At 37.8% G+C, this 24,841-nt stretch overlaps 1 protein-coding gene across 1 annotated transcript in view; it reads right to left on the bottom strand.

The window, feature by feature from the left end:
- Nucleotides 1–24,389, bottom strand: part of ctnna2 (catenin (cadherin-associated protein), alpha 2) — a 565,129-nt gene extending 540,740 nt beyond the window's left edge. Inside the window, exon 1 of the mRNA XM_065265453.2 lies at nucleotides 24,141–24,389. The gene's annotated coding sequence lies outside the window, so the exon portion shown is untranslated. The remainder of the gene's footprint in view (nucleotides 1–24,140) is intronic.
- Nucleotides 24,390–24,841: the final 452 nt, after the last annotated feature.

Raw genomic sequence — 24,841 nt, 5'->3', positions numbered from 1 at the left:
AAGATTCTATAGGGGGTTTAATGCATTTTAACCGCATTCTTGACAGAATTATACTCTTAGCTGTTTATTTCAAATACTAGAATACGTTTATCTGAAGTGGCAAAACAAATCTGAAGTGGCAAAACAGATTGTAGGATTAGGTTCAGACTCGATTAGGGAGTAATCGATCTTCGATTAATTGTTGATATTAATTAAATTGATAAAACTAGACGATGGTCAAGAAAGGTCATGCACGTGTGTGGGCGCCTGCGTAAAACACATACAGCAGGGAAAAAAATGAAGCGAGGGCGCAGGAGTTAAATTAGCCATGATCACAACAATGCTCGATGCCAAGCACACTTGCAATGAAATGACATTCGCAGTGGATCTGATCCGTTCGGAAACAGAAAATGCAAATACAGTTAGCCAACTGAAAGCAAAGACTCTCTCTAGGGAAGCCTGCAAGCTTAGCATGAAAACGCTGCTAATGACCAGAAGCCGTTTTATAATGAACAGATTAAAATGTAATCTCAAATTCTGGAAAGAAACTGTAAAATGTAAACGAATAACTAAAGTATCTCTGCTCAAAGTGTGCTGCAGTTTCAAGCTGAAGATGATGGTGAGAAAAGTGCCCTTTGTGTCTTTCTTGGATATAGTTACAACAAACAACACAAAAAATCGCACAGACTTACATGCGACTGTTGCGCATGTGAGGCAGATAAACCAGTTAATAGCATTTATTTATATGTTTGTTTGGCTCGAAATGGACATTGTGATTATGATTGATCCATCAGAATCAAGCATTCCAGGGACCCGTATAATAGTTAAATGTCTGGGCCGTGACGCTGACGCTTCAAACAGAGAGGATTTAAGACGGCTCAATCAAACCAGACTAATGGTGACCTCATTACCTACACACGCACACACATACACTCAAACATGTGCTTTGAGATCATTATTCGGCATTTAATCAGATGGCATCACTGTGCCAGCGTGTTACTTTGCAGGCTGTGGTCTGTCTGAGGAAATGCACTAGATCCTTCAACACTTTAAAGCTTGACTGATTCTGTTCTGCGTATTTCTGTCTCCCATCCTAAAGTAAAGCCACTGGCCCTGTATTCCTCTGCAGCGTGTTTCCACCAATCCTTCCCTTGAGCAGTTAAGATTAAATCTTATATTAACCCACACTAAATATCAGACGAGCAAACTGGAGATTAACTGCAAACTTCTCACTTGATTTTTCACTGCCTTAAGGAAAACCATTAAAACCCAACCGAGATGGAAATCAAAATGACATCTCTTTAATGTCTCAATTATTTCTCCTACACAGAAATGAGATTTAGTTGTAATAAAACTACTTTTAAAGCTCAACATTCTCATCGTGTGTCAGCAATTTTCTCATTTGCTGCTCACACTCAATACTCAAAATGTCACTGTGAACAACTCAATTATCATCACGTGAAGCCAAGAACACACAATCTATACAAAAAGTTACTAAACTTTTCTGTTTCCTGCAAAAAAATGTCATTTTAACAGATCTTAAACCAGCTCTTTCTCTGAGGATTTTTTAAGCTAGGTGCTCGTCTGGGAGTTGGATCATTCTGGCACAGCCAACCAGTGCACCAAAGAAAAACAGAAGTGACTAAGAAAGAAAATAAGGAAGTCAAGAGGAAACCCACAGAATGCTAATCCAATTTTTAGCATCTCTTGTTACAATACGTGAATATTTTAAAAAGATATGGCTCACGAATCCATCTGTGGTGAGCGAGATTTGGGTGAAACTGGTAAGTAAGTGCTGCTTTGTTTGTGTTTTGTATCACTGCAGCCACTAGCTGCAATTATTCATTCTGAGTAATGAATACCGACTACTGCCACCTGTTGGCACGGAAAGTTATCTCATTTCATGCAGGCGCAAACAAACGTGCTACGTTGGCCGCCATCCGTTTGCTGTTTTGAAGAAAATTTGCACCAAGACGCAGCAAGCACACATGAAATGTGAGCCGACCTCACAGGCTGCGTTACTTTCTCTGCATCGACTTTCTATGTCCCCTATGTTCCCATAGCTTACTCAGGTTAGTTATGTCCCAGAAAAGTTAAAGGGGAAATATCATGGAAAATCTGACTTTTTGGAAAATCTGCCAATGACGAGTTTTTCCGTCTTTCCGCAATACCGCTATTATCCACTAAGTTGATAACTTTTTAAACCCGGAAGTATTGCCCTATGGCAAGCTTCTGCATGTCCGTGTCTGTTTTAAAGTTCGCTTTGAATGGGATCTCTATGAAAAGTCCGTCACAAAAATTGAATTATCTCTGCTTTTTGCTAAAAATGTGGTGTTTTTGCAGAAACCTACCCATATTCAAAAGCAGATTACAAAATAACTACTGAAGGTAGGATGAAACGTTTTTTTTTTTTTTTTTTTTTGAAGGCAGAGGGTCTGTTCTTTCATTTGGTATATTGTATGTTTATATATTTGAAGAAGAACATTTTCTGGAAGACATTAAACTTTTGTGAAAATCATGAAAAACGCTGGCTGGCAACTTTTTTTTTAAATGCTGGCGGTGAAAGAGTTAAGTGCTATAATTGGGTCCCCAGTGCTTCTATCAACCTGGAAAATGTGAAAAAGAACAATCGAGTAACCATTCTCTGCAAGCATCCCCTTGTGATGTCAGAAGCAGATAATACCGCCCAGTAATCTGCATTATCCAACCACGGCACTGCCATTTAGTGCAGATATCAGCTGACCTACAAAGTGGGAATTTTAACATGCTATAATAAATTATCTGGTATTTTGAGCTAGGACTTCACAGACGTACTCTGGGGATCCCAAAGATTTATTTGACATTTAAAAAAAGTCTTGTGAAATGTCCCCTTTAACAATTACAGTAAATTGCATATTGTATTGTGAGATGGTTGCAGCTACACTGTAAGTTTATTAAACAACTTGTAATAACTTTATTGTTTTGATTTATACCAACTCCTAACTAGTCAAGAAAGTTTAAATGATTGCTAGTTTTAAGGGACATTCCACTTTTGTTTTTAAATATGCTCATTTTCCAGCTCCCCCAGAGTTAAACATTTGATTCTTACCGTTTTGGAATCCATTCAGCTGATTTCCGGGTCTGGCGCTAGCACTGTTAGCATAGCTTAGCATAATCCATTGAATCTGATTAGACCATTAGCATCGCGCAAAAAAATAACCGAAGAACCTAACCCTAACCTTCCTATTTAAAACTTGACTCTTCTGTAGTTACATTGTGTAGATCGACAGAAAATTTTAAGTTGTGATTTTCTAGGCAGATATGACTATGAACTATACTCTCATTCTGGCGTAATAATCAAGGACTTTGTTGCTGTAACATGGCTGCAGCAGGCGTAGTGATATTACGCACTGCCCGAAAATAGTACCATTGGTTACTTTCAATAGCAGGGGACTATTATCGGGCACTGCGTAATATCACTACGCAAATATCATTACACAAAAGTGGAATGTCCCTTTAAGTTCATTAAAATGTACAAAGTGCAACCAGGATATTTTATACAGTGTTTAGTGAAAGCCATCTGTTCTCATCTTATAAGTAACTTTAACCACTTAACTGTTCCTGTAGAGGAACACCTAGTTTTACTTCAATATTTTGGATGTAAATGTTTATTAAATCATGACAAACTATATATTTTTGGAAAAGTCTAAGCCTCTAGAATACATATTTCAGCAGTGTTTTATAAAATAAATTATGTAGGGAGAGTAATTGATTCAATTTTAAAGAGAGTGCGCCTCAAAACATTTATGTACTGCTAAATGGCATTCTCCCACCGGTAGGATGCCTACAATTACTTCAGTGTTTTGCATACTAATTTTTATCCAATCATGACAAACTGTATATCAATGGAAAGCTCTAAGAGTGTAGTTTTCATTTGTCATCATCATTTTGGGAAAATATTGACATAGTGTGAGTCATTTTCTAAAAGGTCACGGGCCCTCAAGCGGGCCCACATTGTTTTTACATATTTATAACACTAATACCCTATCCTAAACCTAAAAATCTTGACAAACTATGTATCTTTGGAAAGCTCTAAGAGTGTAGTTTTCATATTTCATCACAATTTTTGGAAAATTATGACGTAGTCAGAGTCAGTTTCTAAAATGTCACGGGCCACAGGTGGACCCAATTTGTTTTTACATATGTATAGCACTAATACCCTGTTCTAAACCTAAACAATCTTGTCAAACTATATATCTTTGGAAAGCTCTTAGAGTGTAGTTTTCATATTTCATCAAAATTTTGGGAAAGAAATGACGTAGTGAGTGTCAATTTCTAAAAGGTCACAGGCCAACATGTAGGCCCAATTTGTTTTTACATATGTCTAGCACTAAACCCCTACTGTAAACCTAAAAAATCTTGATAAACTATATATCACTGGAAAGCTCTCAGAATGTAGTTTTTATATTTCAAGGTCATCTGATGATAGAAATAATGTAGTGACAGTTTTTAGATACATGACCCCACCCCCCATAGGAATGCATATTAATTTTATATATTCATAATTCTAATATCATATTATAAATCTTCAAAAATGTTGACAAACTATATATCATTGGAAAGCTCCAAGAATGTAGTTTTCATATTTCAAAACGTTTTAGCAGTTATAATAATGCAGTGACAGTATTTCATCAATTTGTGACAAGAGAATGCAGCAAACCGTTGACATCTAGTGGCCGTTGTTGGTAAAACCACTAAAAGTGTTACACAAACCTCATTTTTTGTGATTTTATCTTAAAATTTGGATCACAACTGCTTGAGACATATGGCCTCATGTTTACATTATTACTTTTGTGAAACATTTTCATTTTTATAATTTTATTTATCAAATTAATATGTTATTGCATTATTTTTAATTATTATAATAAATTTAAACTGCTATAACAATTTTTCTGTTAAATATATTCACATCCAGAAACATCAGTGAAAAACCTTACATTGTCTTCTTTAAAACAAGACCAAGATTAGTCTTTTAGACCAAAAAATGCCAAAGTTATATTAATTTGAAGCTACACATCAACTTTTCACCCCCCACTCAAAAGGGTGGAGTGACAGGTAAGTGGTTAATAATCACCTGGTGCATGTGTTTTTTAACAAATGTGTTAAACTAAATATTTTTTACTCAGTATGCAAACTTTAGGCCAAAAAAGTCTGTGTGACTACAGCAGCTGTAAAGCTGGTTTTAGGTCACATAGTGTGTGCATTGGTGTGAAATTTGGCTGGCAGCGGAAAGGACGTTGTTACATAGCCTACCAAGGAGAAGGACAAGAGGGCGCAGCGGTATTTGACAGGGAGCAACTTAAACCCACTGTGCCATTTTACAGTACATTTTTCCTTTCACCTCTCCAACCTGTCTATCTGCGTTTTTGGTTTACCTCCCCCCACAAACAAGCTGTCGGTCACGGGGGACAGCAAGAGAGGTCTGAGAGAGTGTGGAAGAGAGAAAAATGGCACGGAAAGACAGCAGAGGGAAAAATCAATGGAGAGAGAGAATACCGGATACTACGGGAATAATGGAAATCGGGGGAGGGGTGATAATAGGGAAGCATAAAAGAGACAGACAGAGATGGAAACAGCCTGTTATAAAAACAACACAAAGAGCAGATAAACTGCAGCAGAAAAACATTACAGCGGAAGTTTCTGGAACATGTCAGTGGTTGATGGTGAGATGCCCAGAAGGACAAAAGCCTCTGTAATCACGGTGTCACCCATCTACCAACACTAGAGCTTTCAACCTTGCCTGTGTTTTCGTCTACTGTTACTGTTTTGCACAATTTGGGGCAAATGAGTATAAATGTCTGGTAGATTTGGCTGATCTATACGGTTGATTTATATAGTCATTAGTTGTTTTTGCTTAGGCAGCTCTTTTAGAATAGTCCTTACCTAGTAAAAACAACTGATATGCATTCAACAAAGCCATGCGAAATACATGCACTGTATTTTTGAACAATGTGTGTGCGCCACAGGGTTCCCACATTTTAACCAATTTCCTCTCCTCTAGTCATTTAAAATTACTTTTAAAACTATTTATAAATTATATAGAGATTGACTAACACACCTAAATTTACTTACACTTAAAGCATCCATTTCTGTTATTAATTTTTTTTATAAAAAATACCAAAAAGGGGGGGTATTCATTTACTCCTTTAGCAGACATTTTTATCCAAAGCTACTTATAGTGCATTACAAGGCATACATTTCATCATAATGTTTGTTCACTGAGATTGAACCCACAACATTTTGAGCAATGTTCTACCGCTAAGCTACAGGAACACATGAAATAACAATGTATATATTTTCATGATATGCAACCTCGAAATCAAATATTTTGAATATTCATGCTAGTGGGAACCCTGGGACATTTTAGATCTCATAGGAAAGAAAATCACAAAATTGAACTCTCCTCATCTAAGGTGTTTCACCCCTGACAATAATGATGTGAAATTGAAGAAATACCCTTTATGTTTACTTGTTTTTAACACCTTAGAAAAAATGAACTACGCCAGCCACACTAAGTTTATGCATCTATATTCTTACAGTTTGTAAACATATTTTTATTTTTCATGAGACATATTTACATTAATGCAGACGTTTTTATCCAAAGTGACTAATGCCCCGTTCACATAACAAGTGACAATGCGACACAATCCCATTTAATGGAGAGCCGGCAATTTCCGGCAACACAAGCGACAGTGAGTGGATGGGGTGTGTCCAGCAATACTACAATGCTAAAAAATCTTTAACTTTATGCAAATGGTATGCAATGCTAACCCAATGCTGGGTTAAAAATGACCCAATGCTGGGTTAAAAATGATCCAACGCTGGGTTAAAAATGACCTAATGATGGGTTAAAAATTATCCAACGCTGGGTTAAAAATGACCCAACACTGGGATAAAAATTATCCAATGCAGGGTTAAAAATGGCCCAACGTTGGGTTCAAAATGATCCAACGCTGGGTTAAAAATTATCCAACGCTGGGTTAAAAATTATCCAACGCTGGGTTAAAAATGATCCAACAATGGGTTAAAATTTACCCAATGATGAGTTAAAAATGATACAATGTTGGGTTAAAAATTACCTAATGATGGGTTAAAAATGACCCAACACTGGGTTAAAAATGACCCAATGCTGGGTTAAAAATGATCCAACGCTGGGTTAAAAATGACCTAATGATGGGTTAAAAATTATCCAACGCTGGGTTAAAAATGACCCAACACTGGGATAAAAAATTTTCAATGAAGGGTTAAAAATGGCCCAACGTTTGGTTCAAAATGATCCAACGCTGGGTTAAAAATGATCCAACGATGGTTTAAAAATGATCCAACGCTGGGTTAAAAATGATCCAACGCTGGGTTAAAAATGATCCAACGCTGGGTTAAAAATTACCTAATGATGGGTTAAAAATGACCCAACGCTGGGTTAAAAATGACCCAATGCTGGGTTAAAAATGACCTAATGATGGGTTAAAAATGACCAAACTCTGGGTTAAAAATTATTCAACGCTGGGTTAAAAATGACCTAATGATGGGTTAAAAATGACCCAATGCTGGGTTAAAATTGCCCCAATGCTGGGTTAAAAATTATCCAACGCTGGGTTAAAAATGACCTAATGATGGGTAAAAAATGACCCAATGCTGGGTTAAAAATGACCCAACGCTGGGTTAAAAATGACCCAATGCTGGGTTGTTGTTATGCAACCATGGGTTATAGTAACCCGGCAGTTGGGTTAAAACAACCCAGCATTGGGTCAATTTTAACCCAAAGGTTTATTCTGTCCAATGTTTACAGAGCATGGTAAAAATAAATTTTTTAGAGTACATGGGAGTGAAGCGTGAAGTTCCTGTCATCCATCTTTCGTATGTTACTGTAGTGGGCAGTTACTCATTTGTTTATAATTACTCCTGGGACAACAAAAATTAGGAATGTACCCTTACAACCTAACTAAAAGAAACACACTGTGACTTGGTCGCTGGTATTTGCATTACAGTGCATTACAGTGCATTTAAGGCATACATTTTATTAGAATGTGTTCCCTGGAAATCGAACCCACAATCTTTGCTGCGCTAACAAAATGCTCTACCAATTAAACTACATGAAATATGAAAGACATTTTCTTTGGGTTACTAAAATGCTTTCAGAGTGAATAAATTACACTGATAACTTGCCAATTCATCTTTCTACATTTCTCACACACATTTATTTTGGGAATTCTCTAAGCAGTTTTTATTTCTTTGGAGAGAGAGACCAGGGACAAAACAAACTCGGCTGCCACCAAAACAAATGCACATTCCATATCAGCCCACCTTCCAGCAGACCCTTGTGAAATTCCAACTGGAACAGCAACATTTGCAAACTGTATCACCATGAAGTCATTGTTTGAAATGTCATTTCATATCCAGGAAAAGACTCTCGCAAACTGACACTGCATCTTTAAATGTTATTTTGGACTCATCATTTAGCCTTTTGTCATTTCATTCTGTGGAAATGTACGTTATTTATGGTATAGAATCTGGTTGATTCACAGGTGTTGTGTAGATCCTAAAAATTGATTGGACGCTGTCAAAAGGACCATTGCTGTCCAACTAGCCAAATGTAGGATTCATGCTAATAAACAAGTCCCACTAAAATCAAGTCATGATATTACAATAAAATACAAGCAATGGTTAGCTATTGGTTTAATCATTTTATAAAATACTTAACATGATACTAAAATCTAGTTTTTCACATTTTATAAATATGATAAAGACCAAAGGTAGCTGGAAAACCATGCGGCTGCCAGCTTGACTAACAAACCCACTGAATAGACTAACACAGATATTTTCTTACAAAGGGGATTGTGGATACACCATCCATATGATTCAGTGATCCTCATTTAGACATAATGAACTCTGACCTCTGTTTCAGGCAGAGCAGACACACGGATCCTCACAATGGCAACAGTAACCAAAGCTTGTATTAACAGAGCATTGTCTGTAACTTCATCTGAGATGCTGAGGCAAATAGTGACCATTCGACAGATCTGTTTTTCTTGTGCCGCAAGACAATCAGTATACTGACCCAGAACCAGTTCCTGTTTTGAATGATGCACATCATTACTTGCAAGCTGGCAATCCATAGCCCTGCTGTTCACCAATATCACCAGAAAGACCATGAAGGCATGTTGGATTCTATTTATTCCTCTAAACAATTATCTGCATGAATTCACCCCTGTTTAAAGTATGTCCCGTATAGACTCCATTTAAAGTCAGCATTATACATAGGTTACAATGGTGTCCACTGGACAGTCCCGCCCTTAGGGGGCGTGTACACCAAGGCGTTTAAGCCTGCGGCCAGCGTATGTTTTAAATTGTTTTCAATAGAAGCGCTGCGCTTTTCAAAAACATCAACAGCTGGCAGGTTTTGTCCGTGCTAAGCACCGGGGCTCGCTGTTTTTTTTAACTTTGGGTGAAACGCTCACCCTGTCAATGTCACTTTTCACTCGCCCGTCCAATCACAGAGCAGGAGGGAAGGAACAAATATCACAACAACCACCTGGCACATCAATTAATAAACAAAACTGAAGTATTATAGCATCCAAAGCACTTAGCTGAAAAAAAAACTGGTAAGTGCCCACAGTTGGCATCTGCCTGGGGTTTTCAGCCATGTTTAAACACTTTGGTGTACTCGTGATGTTGCTTTGAGGGGAAGTTAATGTTTTATCTGCATGGATAATTATGTCCGTGGTTGTTATAAATAGTTTGTATACAGCACTCTAGACAAACTGTTCATTTCCAGAATGAATCGCGGATGCGGCTTGAAAACAACATTTTAATGCACTACAAAGGGCGAAGACAGTGACCACCTCTTCAAGGAGGTCTTGGTCTGTTTGTTTGGTCCGCTTTTGGTGCACACTAGAGTTCGATTGCTGCATTCTCACCTGCCCATATGAACCACACCAAGTGAGCGAACTCTGGAACGATACAACCAAACTAAATGAGGCAGGTGTGAAAGTACCCTTACAGATATCCTCAAGTCTAACATATTTGCACTTAAAGCCAAAAAGCATTATTTTTGATTTCATGGGGTCTTTAAAGTCTGTCTATTATTGTTTTCAGCCATACATGTACTACGCATTTTTTATTTAAAAAAAAAAGTGCATTATTAATTATTTAAAGAATGTTTAATGACTTACAGATATACACTCTCAGAAATAAAGGTACAAAACTGTACCTTTTCTGTCACTGGGGCTGTACCATTTCAAAAAGTACAGCTTTGCACCTAAGGATTTCATTTTAGTACCTCAGAAGTACATGCTGGGACCAAAGAGAGCTTCTTAGTACCAAAAAAATACATATTAGTATCTCAAAGGTACATATCCCTGCTGAAAAAACAGCATACCAGCAAGACCAGCATAGGCAGTGGCCTAGTGGTTCATGTAGGTTGTCTACAAACCGGAAAGTTGGTGGTTCAATCCCCGGCTCCACTGGACCAAGTGTCGAGGTGTCCTTAAGCAAGACACCTAACCCCAGCTGCTCCCGACGAGCTGGCTGGCGCCTTGCATGGCTGACACCGCTGTCGGTGTATGAATGTGTGAGTGAATGGGTGAATGTGAGGCTAATTGTAAAGCGCTTTGGATGGCCATAGGTCTGTTAAAAGCGCTATATAAATGCAGTCCATTTTACCATGTTGTGTTTTGGTGCTGGTTTGCTAGTGAACACCAGCTAAACCAGCATCAAACCAGCATTGGCACCAGCACCAAACCAGCATTAGCACCAGCATCCCATGCTGGTCATACCAGCATATGTTGTGTTTTGGTGCTGGTATGCTAATGACCACCAGCTAAAGACCAGACCTGCTATTTTTAACAGTAGTGGTATGGTCAGAACCACCGTGCCATGTTCTCACCCCAACGCCACACATTAGTCTCTCTCTGTCTTTCAAAAATATTTGCGAAAATTCCCTCAAATTGCCACTCTCTTTCCCTCGTTGTTTACCTGGATTAAATCTAAACTCAAATTGAGGTTAATACCTAGATAAAACACATGAAGTCATGTAAAACAGGGTCAAAAGGAACAGCTCTGTTTGCAGCTTCTGTTTTTGCAATATCGCTGAGCAATGAAACGTGTCGCATCTCCAAATTAAATTCTTTAGAAAAAAGCCTATGTTCAATGATTCGAGACAGTTTACTAAAAACACAGACCTATTTTTCCCAGCACTGGTAAACCAGTGGCTGTGAGTGATTTTTCCAACTCAGGAGACTTAATGATGGTCTCAATTATATATGATTGAATCAACTTTGCCTCATAATGTACTGTATGTTTTCCTAAAACCCTTGGGAGAAATTAAAACAGACACAAATGATGGCATTGTTGGCATACATTAAGCAATGAGAAATTTTAATTGGGGGGGAGTCTAAAGCTATTTAATGCATTCTGACTTATCAACACTTATATGACTCAATAAGCCATAGTGTCAAAAAAGCAGTTGGACGTACGAGTGTGCCGAATGCACGTCACCAGGGTTCGAAGTGCACAAGTTTTGGTAAGTTTTTCCAAACATTAAAAATTCATACGTAACATTTCTACTTTTTATTGGCAAATTTCAGTGCTGGAATTATAGTGAAAGTCCTTATACAGTATGGTCACTTGAATAGCACATGCACACAACAATCAAGAGTTGAAATAAAATCCACGTCACCAAAGAAGCGTGTTTTTGATTGTGCGGGAAATTTAAGCTTGTTCGGCATTAAGGGAACAATGGATATAGTTTGTTTATCGAGAATAGCAGCAGAGTTGTGTGTGTATAAGTGCATATAATGTAAATGACACAAACATGTAGTGAATCGTAAATTATCAAGAGATAGTGGGATAATGTTTTGTATGTGTTGCTCGTGACTCACTCCGCCCGCGGTACGCCTCCAGGAGCTCGGGTTTATTCAGAAAGAATCGGTACAGCTGTTACGTCTTTTACAAGTCTGCTAAAACTAAAGACTCTTTTGATATAAGAACGATGTAATACAACTCTATAGGTACTCAAGATTAACATGAAAAAAACAGCAAAAACAGCGTGTGATACTGTATGTGAGCATTACGCTCATAACGGAAAACCTGAGCTTTGCTTGCTGACTTTGGTTTCTTTGCAAATCACAGGTTGAGTCACTTTTAAAATCTCTAATGAAACTCTGAGGGAGACACATTTTAGGAGGGCTTTTTTATGAGAAACAGGAGACTTCACCAAACACCCAGTGACCTTCAATGATTTAAATGTTGAATTAAAGAATTAAAACTAACATACGGGATCGAAGAAATATACGTTATATGTAGCCTAAATAATCTCGAGAAAATTTCCCATGTTGCCGTAATAAGCAGAAAAAGCACTTTCCATTTCAGAGGTATTAGCTCACGTACCACACATTGCTTGTTTCTTGGTGTCTACAGGGGCCACAGAGATAACAAACAGGTTCGAGTTAAACGGTGGAGGGAATTTCTCGCTTTATTGCTCTCTAGTGACAAATGACGTGCCACCAGAATTTCCAGCTTCTTATAGCGTTTCACTGCGAAACAAAATGACAACAGCAGCAAAGAGTCAGATTACTCTCCACGGCAACTGCCTTTGAAGGTGAAGTTAATAATATTTGAGCGAACTATTTCTGAAAAAGGTAAATGAATGCTGACAACTAATTTGAGCACTGTTGAGGAAAACTCTTAAGGGCTTCACCTTAACATGCTGAAGGCTATCAAACTGGCCTACAGCAGTTATAATGTGACTGTCCAACAGTGACAATGAAACATGCGAGAGTTTGACGTAAAAAAATTAGACAAAATGTATTTATTTTGTTGTAAAATGGAGGTATGAGAATTTTGGAAAAAATTGTGATGTGACCTTATGCAATCTAACAAATCTCCTCAACGCACAGGCAAAGAACATCTGTCCTTGGTTTTGATTAGAGAAGTAATGCATGAAGAAGCAAAACAGAAAAAAACTGTCTATTTTGAAGATTAATGTTCAGACATGAAATAAGATTGCTGTTTTCATTCACAGTGCCGAATGCGTTCGGCATATTGAGCATAGAAAGTACATCTCTAAAAATTAGATTTGGAATCAGACGAAAATCAATCTGGTTTACGGCCAAAACTACGATGTGGCCATCAGATTGAAATCCTAATAATAATAATAATAACTGAGCAAAGTTTAAAGCGTGTGGTTTTATAGATTTGTGGATCTCAAATTACCGGTCAGGGTGACTTAAAAACTTATTGATCTCTCACAAAAAAACAAAAAAACAAAGTGAGACAGCGTGTTGGTAACCATCTGCCCAATGACTTTGTCATTGCTGACACCTCAAAAGCAGATACTGTAATTGGGCTCAGCTTGATGAAAAAAAAGCTCTGCTGTATGAAGGCCGGTCGCCTCGCTTGATCTGTAAGCTTCAAACGCTGAAACATCTATTGACCCAGCATAGATTTTGGCTTAGTTGATCAAAGTTAATTAAGAAACTTAATTAAACCGTGTGGAAAATCACATGATGGGGGCAGCAAAAAAGTGAGCAATGTCCGGAGGAAGAAAATATGGGACAGCTCGGTAAAATCCACTGTTTTTCACTGGGGAAGTTTTCGTGATATAAAGTTACCCTCGTGAGTACTTAAAGCATAGGGAGAAAATGAAGAGTAGAAAAGGAGCGTAACAATGGGAGTTTGAGAAAGAACTTGCACAACTACACATTTTAAAGGACAAGTTTGGTATTTTAGACTTAAAGCCCTGTTTTCAGATTGTTTATGGTGAAATAGAACGGTTTTGACTGAAATTTCGACATTTGCGGCTGCCTTGAGAATTTTCGCGTGTTTGTGTTTCATCTCAGACCTCTACAATGGGTTTAATGGTGCACTGGAACAATCCTTCCTAAAATGCATTAAACTTTTGTTTACAAACACGTGAAACTCACCGAGTGGTCAGGGGTGTTCACTGGTATGCTCACACAAAAATCGCTCCAAAAGACGCATTCCAACAGGTTTTATCATAGTTTTTACCAACTCTATTGACTTGTATGAGATGTCCTGTGAGGTACGATATTACAATTGGCAAAGGCGGATTAGCGCCACCACCTGGGCTGGAGTGTCTATTATTCAAGCTCTAAGCGGAAGAATGTACGGGTGTGAGGCGTTTGGAAAAATAGGTCCACAAGTTAACAACGAAAGCTAAAACAGCTGTTGGAAAGCATCTTTTGCAGCGATTTTTGTGAGCATATCAGTGAACACCCCTGACCACTCGGTGAGTTTCACGTCTTTGTAAACGAAAGTTTAATGCATTTTAGGAAGGATTGTTCCAGTGCACTAGGCCTGGGCGAAAAATCGATTTAATGAATTAATTCGAATTTTTTGTTGTGGGCGATTTAAAAAATAAGTAATTCGATTTTTTTGTAATGGCACATTTTTGGCTGCCCGGGGCTTCCGTAGCGTTATTATAGCAACATCAACAACATCATAGCACACGTGAAACAGCATCAGCAAGCGACAACATCATCATCATAGCACAAACACACGAAACGGCAACAGCAAGCGACAACATGGCTACCGGCGAGAGTGGGAAGTTTGTTCCAAAGAAAGGAATAAAATCATCTGTTGTTTGGAACTGGTATGGGTTTGCTGCGACAGACGTGGAGCAAGAGACCCCGCGCTGCAACATTTGCCTAAAGCCCATCGCAGTCAAAGGCAGCAGCACCACAAACCTATTCCAACACCTGAAACAGAGACATCCAGCCGAATATGAAAAATGCCAGTCTCTCCGTGACGAACAAAACCCCAGCGTCTCTAGACTACAAAGTGTGACTTAAAACACAGCTGGGACTTTGATTCCAAGAGGGTGTTTATTTATTTATTATTCATCTCAAAAATGGGGGTTACATTTGTCTTGCTTTTGATTAAATAAAAGCAAAATTTGCTTTAAGTTGTCTGCCGTTTGTACTTATTGCTTTTCTTAATAAGTGGGGGGGGGAAATCGGAAAAAATCGGAAGTCGAATTAAAAAAAAAAAATCGGAGATTTTATTTTTAGGCCAAATCGCCCAGCACTACAGTGCACCATTAAACCCATTGTAGAGGTGTGAGATGAAACACAATCACGCGAAAATTCTCAGGGCAGCCCCAAATGTCGAAATTTCAGTCAAAACCGTTCTATTTCACCATAAACAATCTGAAAACAGGGCTTTGAGTCTAAAATACCGAACTTGTCCTTTAACTAGTTATTTAGTACTGTGGTTGGGTCAATGCTCTTTACACCATTGCCTGAAGAAGTTTGTGAAGCTTTGTTGTTAGATTGTTTGATTTTTATAATGAATGGGTCTTGGATCTGATGCTGATATTAAGGTCACAACAATAAATAAAGAAAAAATGTGAGTTTACTCAAAACATAATTGCAAGCAATTTTGCATTACGTGGCTTTACTATACATAACATTCCAATCTAATCTTCTGTGAAAACTGTACTATTTTATGAGGTTTCAATTTTGTATGAATTCATATGATGTGGATGGGTCAGCGTGCATCACTCGCAAATAACCGATAATGGGTAAAGAGGTGGGGCGTGGGTAAAGCTGGCTGGTTGCTGAAACCACGCCCGTCTATCTCGACTCTTGTGAGAGCAATGGCAGTTCACCCGTCACTTAAGTGGCAACGCCCTTAATTATGCAAAACTTTAAGGGTTAATATCATTTAAACGAATGAGTTACAAAAAGTGCCAAATGTGTAAATGTTATGTGTTGATCAATCTTTAGGCAATGCCCATTCAGATCTGTACCAGAAAGGAAACTCGTAAACATCTGCCTGAAATGTTCATGCACTCCAGAAGCCTTTGATTAATTTATTTAGTTGAATTCGATTATGATCTTCGTGGGATGGTTGAGGATTTAAATACCTCTCATCCATTCTAATGACTTCTCTAAAGGTAACTGAAGGTAGTGAGGCTAGATTAAAGGTGTTGGTCAGTTTATGCAGAAATCATGGTAATGCTGAGGGTTCACTTCTTTTACAATTTCGTTCATGACTTCCTACGCCATATTATAGCTTAAAATTAACTGCAAAACAAGCAGCATAAGAGTAGAGTGCTATGTAATATAGTTAAAGTATGTAACTGTGCTAAAGTTTCCCAATGGCTTAAAAATCCACAAAGCTGTAAATGCACATTTAGCAACTGGATACACTGGATTATATCACATCTGTTTAATGAGTTTGTTCATGTAGAAGGAAAAAAGGAAATGGGAGTGTGAAACATTGCAGAGGAGTGACCTACAATAAAATGTATGACTGAAAAGGAAAGCATATGATGCATCTGCATCCTAGTGTGTGTGAGATGTTGCTACACAATACAGCAGCACGTCTGGTTTAACCAACCAGTCAAAATTAACAGCATCCTCCTACCTTAAAACACTCTTACAAGTTTTTGTTCTCTCCTGCCATCTACGGTCAGAAAAGTTATTCCTTCACAAACTTACTTTTCAAAACGTTCACCCTTTCTGTTTCTTTACTGTGGGATGAGCTGCCAACCTCCAGCAATATCTGCTGAAACTACCACAACTTTTAAGAAACAACTAAAGATGCTTTTTTCATTAACACTAAATCCACAACAATAACTTATATGTCATCTCAAAAATATTGCTTTTCACTGCTGCTCCAGTTTTGCTCTTTAGTTCATTCCATAGCATCATGTACAGGGCTGTACGCATTGTTTTAGATTGTTCTAACAGCTGCGTTGGCTGGGGGTACAAATAAATCTAAATCTAAAACTTTAAGTCGGATAGAGTAGTTATACAACCCATGTCTGTGTTTTAATTTTTATTTTATTATTTATGAAATTATATTTTATTAAATTCATAGGGATTCCAAGCATTATTGACAGGACATCAAGGAAAACACCACCGTTTTTCAATATTTTACTATGTTCTTTCATCAAATTAGATTAATTAATACATACCTATCTTTTTTCAATGCATGCACTTAATCTTTGTACAGCGCGTCGTGAATGTGTTAGTATTTAGCCTAGCCCCATTCATTCACAGGAAATCTCGCGGGGATCTCACAATGTTTCTCACGGCCAAACATGACTTCACAGTAAACAAATGGACATAAAGAAATGGCATTAATACAACAAACTGCTTTTTACATCTCTGATGTCCATTTCACTACGGACTGTGCGTACTGCGCCATGTAGTTGTTATGGTTCCATCTTGTCTCACCTGACAATCTACAGCGTGTGTGTGCGTTTGTCCTCAGGGATTCCCCCACACAACAAGATTTCTGATCGTAAATATTCAACAAATTCAGCCCGATTATCTGGCTTTACGGACAAAAGGAAATGTAAAATAGTGAATCGGACAATAGGTGCTCTTTAAACAATATAAGGGCAGATTTACTAACAGCTTGTGCCAATGCAAACGCCTCTTTTCCTATTGGGATTTATGTCAGGATAGTATTTCAATTATTCACCCAAAACGATTTACTAAGGTTTTCACTGGTATATGCACCATTATTTAATGCCTAAAATGCATGTCTTTAACCCTACGCACATTTTTTAGATTTTTGTGCCTTTTCAGTAAATCATCCGCAGAAATGTTCACTCTCATCGGCGCTTTTTGAAATTGCAATCTTGCGTTAATTTGCCCTGTAAATCTGGCCCATATGCATTACATAAGAATAAATGAATGAAGAAAAGCTGAAGTGTCAAGCTGTGTATCCATTGTTATCTCTCAGAAATAATGATGCTTTGGTGTTTCCAAAGTTGGTTAGTTGGTTACAGTTATTTACAGTCTGCATGAGGAATATAAAGCCTTAATCTCTATCAAAATTAAAGATTCTAAGTTACCAGTACAGATATTACCTGTCTGCTGCCTAAAATACTACAGACATACGCAAACACAATTGCTGCAAGTTATGCAAACTCGATTTTATGCACAGTTGCTTTGTGTCGAAATGCAATAACCTGAAAGAATCTTACCAAATATAACCTTCTTTGAAGTCTTTCTCCTTTTCGGTACACATAAAGATCGCTATAACTGTAACACACATTAGGTATAATGGCACATTTGTAGGTAATTGCATAACCCAGTACTGAAGTTTGTTACTGCCACAGTAAAACAGTAATACTTGTTAAGTATTTACAACAGGGGTGTCCATTGTCTTTAACCTTTTTAAATTAAACTTTTTAAAATCTCAAATCATCTACTAACATGTGAAATAAACCTTGACTTGTAATAAGCCAATGCATCATTTACAGATCCTATTACCCTCATACCTGACATTTTCTATAATTACATGCCACAATATCTAGATACAATAGTGCCCATAGGTGTTAATAACGGTTTATACCACACACACACTAACATCTAATGGTAGACTTTAAGGAGGTAGAAAAAATGTCTAGTAGCAGATGACAAGGCAGGAGGTCAACAAGAAAAACTGTATCTGCTTGATCGCTATAATGAGGTTGAAGAGTTTCCTCTTTTATCAAGTATGGGGAAACAAATATACATCAATACAAAGGGCAACTTCTACATAAAATAACTGATGGGGAACCTTTATGAATAAAGCTATGTCTGAATCCCAAATGGCTTCTCACAATGCGCTTAGGGACATCAGCATTGATGTAAATGGGTATTTTAAGTCTTTCAACGTTATTCACTGTCACCCATATCCAAGAAATTATAGCATGTCAGATACGAATAATTCGCAACTGACTTGCCCCTAATACAATATAAATCCTCTGTCTAGCTAAAGGTGGAAATCAGAAAAAAACTTATAGGCTATTATAAAGGGCAATTTCTGCCTAGTTCATCCCTTTCAAACACCTCATTCCAGCTATGTACTTTAAAAGAAACTCAAATGACTTTTCAATCTTTATCTCTGCTGCATCAGAAAGAGTTAACTGTGACAATAAAAGCTTTTTACAAAGGCAATTTCAAAGACTTGTTGTCTGAAAGCCGCTTTATGGGCACTTTTAAAAGCAGTTTCAAGAAAGCAATTGATTAAGAATTATATGGAAACTGCAATCAAAAATCTAGTCAAATATTTGCTGTTTGAAATCTAAAGAGTAAAAAAAGTGCAGTGAAGGTATTTTGTCAGGTGTGAGGAGAATATATGTGCTGGCCCAAAAAGTCAAAAGAGAAATGCAACCACACTTAACCAACTTAATTTGTGACTGTACATTCATAGTTAAAGTTCACACATGTGTCCTAGAAAACAGACAGGTGTAGTCAATCAAACTAACTATAGACATGTCTTAATACAAACCTATCAAATGTGTGTGTAAGGAATGTGCTTGTGGTATCTTTTTTAACAGAGGGTAACTGGGTAACAGTAAGTAATTTATTAACATTGATTAGCTGGTCCAGGTACTTGACTAGACTTGAAGACAACCTCTGCAGAATAGTAACCAACAAAGAGCAAGACTGGACACATTGATTTGATGTTTTGATAATCTAATGTAGTGACCTTCGTACACTGCAGTATATCAGTGAAAAGGTACAGCTGGATGGATGGATGGATGGATGGATGGATGGATAGATCTATATTTAGTGCTGTAACTATCTTCACTTCTCACTATCTGGGTGCTGGATCGCTATGTGTTTCATTACTGCTTGTTTGTTTTAGGGAAATGGATCTCCTTTCCTAAACCTGGAGACACCATAGAGACCAGGGCTAGGTCCGAAACCAAAGGCAGTTGACTTGTTGCCTTGCTGCCTCATGAGGTATTGAGACAATGACTTTGGAGGCATGAAGGCAGCTCAGGGAAACGCATTCGGACAGCCTTCATAGAGGCTGTTTACACTTGGCATTAACATGCGTTTTCGTCGATCGGATCACAAGTGGACGACGTTAATGCCAGGTGTAAACGGTGTTCAAAACGTTTTGAACGCGTCCACTTTCGACCACTTTCAACCACATTTCGATCGGATCGTTTTGGAGTTGCGGAACGCAATGTGGTTGAATGTGTTCGAACAGCCACACGCGACCGCCTTCTCTCCGCCCATTTATCTAATCTGAGGTATTAAACACTAATTTTACGTCTTTTTTGACTTCTGCCGTGAACATACGGTGAACAGCGCTATTTTAAGCCTTTCATTGATAAAACTACTGTGGGTGTTCTCTGTAGTTTCGTTTTGAAAGCGTGAAAGTTGCGCGATCCTATTTCATCAATTGCGCTGAAAATTCAGAGAAAGCTCCAACAAATAAACGTACAAAACACTGTGCAGCATGTATACTTGCTAAACAAGCAGCGGGCTCCGACATAATATAAATTTGCGTCCATATAAACTCATAATTACTCCCGCTCGTGTTTGAATGACAGCAGAGAGACTCGCCCACCGTCTCATAGACCACCCCCTCACAGTATTCAGGACAAATGCGGTCGAAAGTGGACAAAAGAGACGGATTTAAATACCAGGTGTAAACGTAATGTGTCTCTCTCGTCCACTTGTTATCTGATCGATGAAAACACCTTATAAGGTGTTATTTATCTTAAAACCAAGTGTAAACAGCCCCAAAGACAGTGTAAAGGTAAATTCACATTATATACGACTTTGTCGCTGTGTGTCGCTTGTCTCTTTCAAAAAAGGCGTTTCATAAACAAATTAGTAACGTCTACTCCAGTAACTGAAGAGAGACGGATGACGTGAACTTCCCTTGCTTCGTTCTCATTGGTAGTTGCTCTCGAATGTCGCTCATAATTTGCATAAAGTTATACATTTCTCAACTTTGTCACACAACTGGACACGCCCATCCAGCCGTAAATGGTCACTGTAGCCGGATGTCGCCGAGCTTCCATTGAATTCAATGAGTTTGCGTCGCTCATAATGTGAATGTACCTTAATGGAATTCTGTTTAGGGATGGGCACGAGTACTCAATCGCTCGAGTACTCGAACATGGCATTGATGATCGATCACGAAAACGATGATCATGTGGGTTTATTTATTAATTTATTTATTTGGATGTCTGGTTAGCATTACAAGTGCCTGTGGTAGTAAAGACTGGGTGTGTGTTTGACATTGTGTTGAGCTACGCAGACCGGCATATGACATCAGTGCACTGTAAAAAATACTTTGCTGCCTTAACATTTTTTGTTGAATCAACTCGGATTTACAAGTCATTTCAACTTACTATTATTTATCTCTACTAGAGATGAGTTAACTATAGGTGAGTTGAGATGAGTTGCAAAATTAAGTTGACTTTTCTCAACTATATTTTATAAGTTGTGACAACTCATCTCTTTTGACATGACTTGTAAATCTGAGTTGATTTAACAAAAAATTTTAAGGCAGCAAAGTATTTTTACAGTGTGACATTAACATGCATGATTCAAAAACTAACAGATAAAGTCTGCGAACCCGCGCTGCGGCAAACCACCGACCGATCAATGTTGTGGAGCTGCATTACTGAGGCACTATGGTTTAAAAGGATGTTGTGATTTTAGGATTCGTTTTGGTAGGACGAAAATACAGTCAGTCAGATGCAAAATGTAACTTGTTTCAGCGCCGTGACAAGTTCTCTTATATCATGTCATGTTTAAACATCAAACTTCAAGAGATTTCAGAGAGCCATACGGGCATACATCCTGACTGAAAACAAGTGAGAGGACGACACGATGCTAATCACTAAAATGATAGCAAAAGCTGCTTAATGTTATCAAGCTCATGCTTTGATTGAACGTGTTTTAAAGCACGCTGTTATGGTGCACATCCACAATGGGAGTTAAACTTTCTGTCCAACATAACTTAGTTTAAGTCTTGCATTTTGTGCAGATATATGCACGTTGTATAATACATTTATGTTGTATATAAAGCTTAATATAATGTAGAGAGCGTCATATAGAAAGTGCATCAGTTTGTGTTTATTAACCCTTTAGTTTCACTTCATCACGCACCTTTTCCTGTAAGAGGTTTCTGTTGAAAACCTTTGATTTATTAATAATCTAGTATGTGTTCTTTGTTCTGTCATAGTTTCTTCAAAATTAAGTTTTATTTGAGTGTTTTTAATAAAAAAATTAATTTTCACCAAAACGTATACTATAATAAATAAATCCAGCTCCTTTGATTGCCCTGCCCCAGTTAATCGGGTACTCGTTTTTCAGACCCATGGATTAATCGAAATGAAAAAATGACATTAATCCACATCCTTATTTGAAATATTAGCGAAGAGCACCTTTGTGATAACTAATTCCATATTTAAAAAACTGCAATATTAATTTCTTGCTAGAAATGCAATCAAAAGGTGCAAAAAATAAAAATATAACCTTATTTACACTAAATTTGGGATCCAGCAGCTTTCTTGGCAGCCATTTAATTGTTTCGAACTCTACCTGGCTCGGCCAATCACACGCAAAGAAGATGAAGGAATCATAGAAGTCAGGAAGTAAAGCAAACAGTGGATTCGGAGGTGTGTTGATGCCTTCCTTGGAATGCTGCCTCAAGAAAAAGGCAGTATTTTAGAGATTTCGGACGCAGCCCAGATTACTGATTACACAGCCTGTGCCACATGGACCTCCCAATGAGTTGGCATAGAAAAATCAGCTGCTCTAGTAGTAGCCTAGTAGCCTACTATTACTATTAAAGGAATTACTTGTGTAGGCTGTTTCCAGTCTTCCATTTGTTTATATAGTTATTTGGAATAGAATTAGTTTTCTTTGAAGAATTTGCATTTAATGGTCTATATACAGTAAGACATTGCATTTAAAGTTATTTACAACCTCTGCAGAAGCCCCCATGACACAATTGTACATAGAGGCTAAGACACTGCTGCACTCCTCCCTGTCAATCAAATGTTAACCTACTAAATGCAGCCTCTGGATTCCTCTCACAGCTCCTGTTACAACTACGGCACGAAAACTTCCAGTAGACATCAACACTGCATGCGAGCTTCGCATCAAAACTACAACGCGTTAATAGTGTGCGTTCTACAGTAGTTTGTCGCGTCGTTTTGCTGCTATTGCGCTTTTAAAGTTGACAAACACAATATGTGACAAATCCATATGAAATATCCGTGTTTTTACAATCACAAATATCATGGGAATTTAAAATGTGTCAGGCCATTTAAATTTCCTTATTCAACACACAATAAATAAAACACGTTAATGGGTTTAGTATATAGCATAAGTCATCTTTGATAAAACAAAGTAAAACGAGTTTAATAATTCAGCAATGAACCTGACACTTCACTACACATATGATTTTTAAAAATAATTAAAATTGATAAGCTGTAAATACAAACGTGCTACAGTACAAGCGTATAAGATATTTTACATCAATTTCACTTAATTAGCCTATACTGATTCATCAACTTAACATCGCTAACATCTTTCTCTTATTTTGTAGCCCACATATAAACTGAAATTGTAGGCTACCATGATATAAAAACAAAAACGATTTGTTTGACTAAGACACTGTCGTTACAGAAAGAAAACGAAAAATATCGATTTCTTCTGACAACCAAATTTTGTCAAACTAAAAGTGTCTTCTATATATGAATAGCCTAAATCCACCAGCAAGAACCGGCAAAATGTCTCAATGTCACAAGCCTAAAGTTGTACCCTGTTCAAAATCCTGACTGACTTCTCATAAACGTTTACATCTTAAATGGAATTAAACCAATTCGTGGAAAAACAATAGTAATTTCAGACAAAGAATAACAATAGTAATTCCAGACAAAGAATAACGGGACAAGAAGGATTAAAGACGGGAGGCGCTCCGATAAAGAGTAGGGAGCGAGCGTGTACAGACCGCAGTTTGATAAACCAATGATGATTATTATTAAAATATATTATGTTTGCGAAAAACGCCGATGATCACGCTGATCATATCATGTAATTCTTGTTTAAAATAGCAAGCATCTGTTTAAGATGACATGGGCTGGCTAGCCAGTATGCTAGCAGGCTGCAGATGGAAGACACTGCCATCACATCGCTACTAAAATAACTGTATTTCTACAGCTAAGTACTAAAAAGACAGTGCATTTAAAATTAATATTTATTTTTTAATATAAAAATGTAGATTTTTGCTCAAATAAGCTAAATAATCCAGCGATACCAAAGCCTCGCCTATCTGACAGATCTCAAATAAACGGATAAAGGTGCCTATTGGCAAAAGCAAGTGGCTTCCATAGATACCTTCAATGATGACAGTCCCGGTGCACGAGCAAAACACTTCCGAGGATATACGATGATGATTTGTAATTTCCAAACGTACGGCTTTCCAAACCTGAATAATAAGTTAAAACACGCAAATATCCGCCGGCTCGCCTCTCAAGTGATGAGAGCAGAATGAATCCACGCGTTGCTGTGGGTATCTAGGAAATGCTCGTCTCTCTACCGCTCCCTGCCAAATAATGACCCCTCCCACAGAATCCCCAGCCACACAGACGACAGGTGCCGAGTATGCGCGCTGCCTCCGAGCGCCAACGCTTGCTAAATAGTGAGCCGTGTGGTACCAAATGGTCAAATCGCGGAGGCTCTCCGACAGCGCATGCGCAGTGTGAGAGGCGAGAAAGAGCGCAGCCTTGGATAGGCGGGGCAAAGATGTTGCTGCGCATCTTTGTGAAATAGTGATGGCTCAGCTGGAGGACGGAACGAGTGCTTAGTGATGATGTATGATGTAAGTGTTTGGATTTGTGTATGTAATTCATGGGAAATAGTCCCATTGTGTCTTATGTAAATAATATTCATAGATTTTTATGATGATCATAAATAATTAAAAGTACTATTTCGTTGAAAGTCGACATGTTTGCTTTAGCTCTTAAACGGTTACACAAATAAATAGCTTAGTCTTCATTAAAAAGGGTAACATTTGTAATTACAAATCTGTATATTTA

Source organism: Paramisgurnus dabryanus, chromosome 4, assembly GCF_030506205.2.
Source record: "Paramisgurnus dabryanus chromosome 4, PD_genome_1.1, whole genome shotgun sequence".
Classification (NCBI taxonomy): domain Eukaryota; kingdom Metazoa; phylum Chordata; class Actinopteri; order Cypriniformes; family Cobitidae; genus Paramisgurnus; species Paramisgurnus dabryanus.
This window is presented reverse-complemented; position numbering and strand designations above follow the sequence as displayed.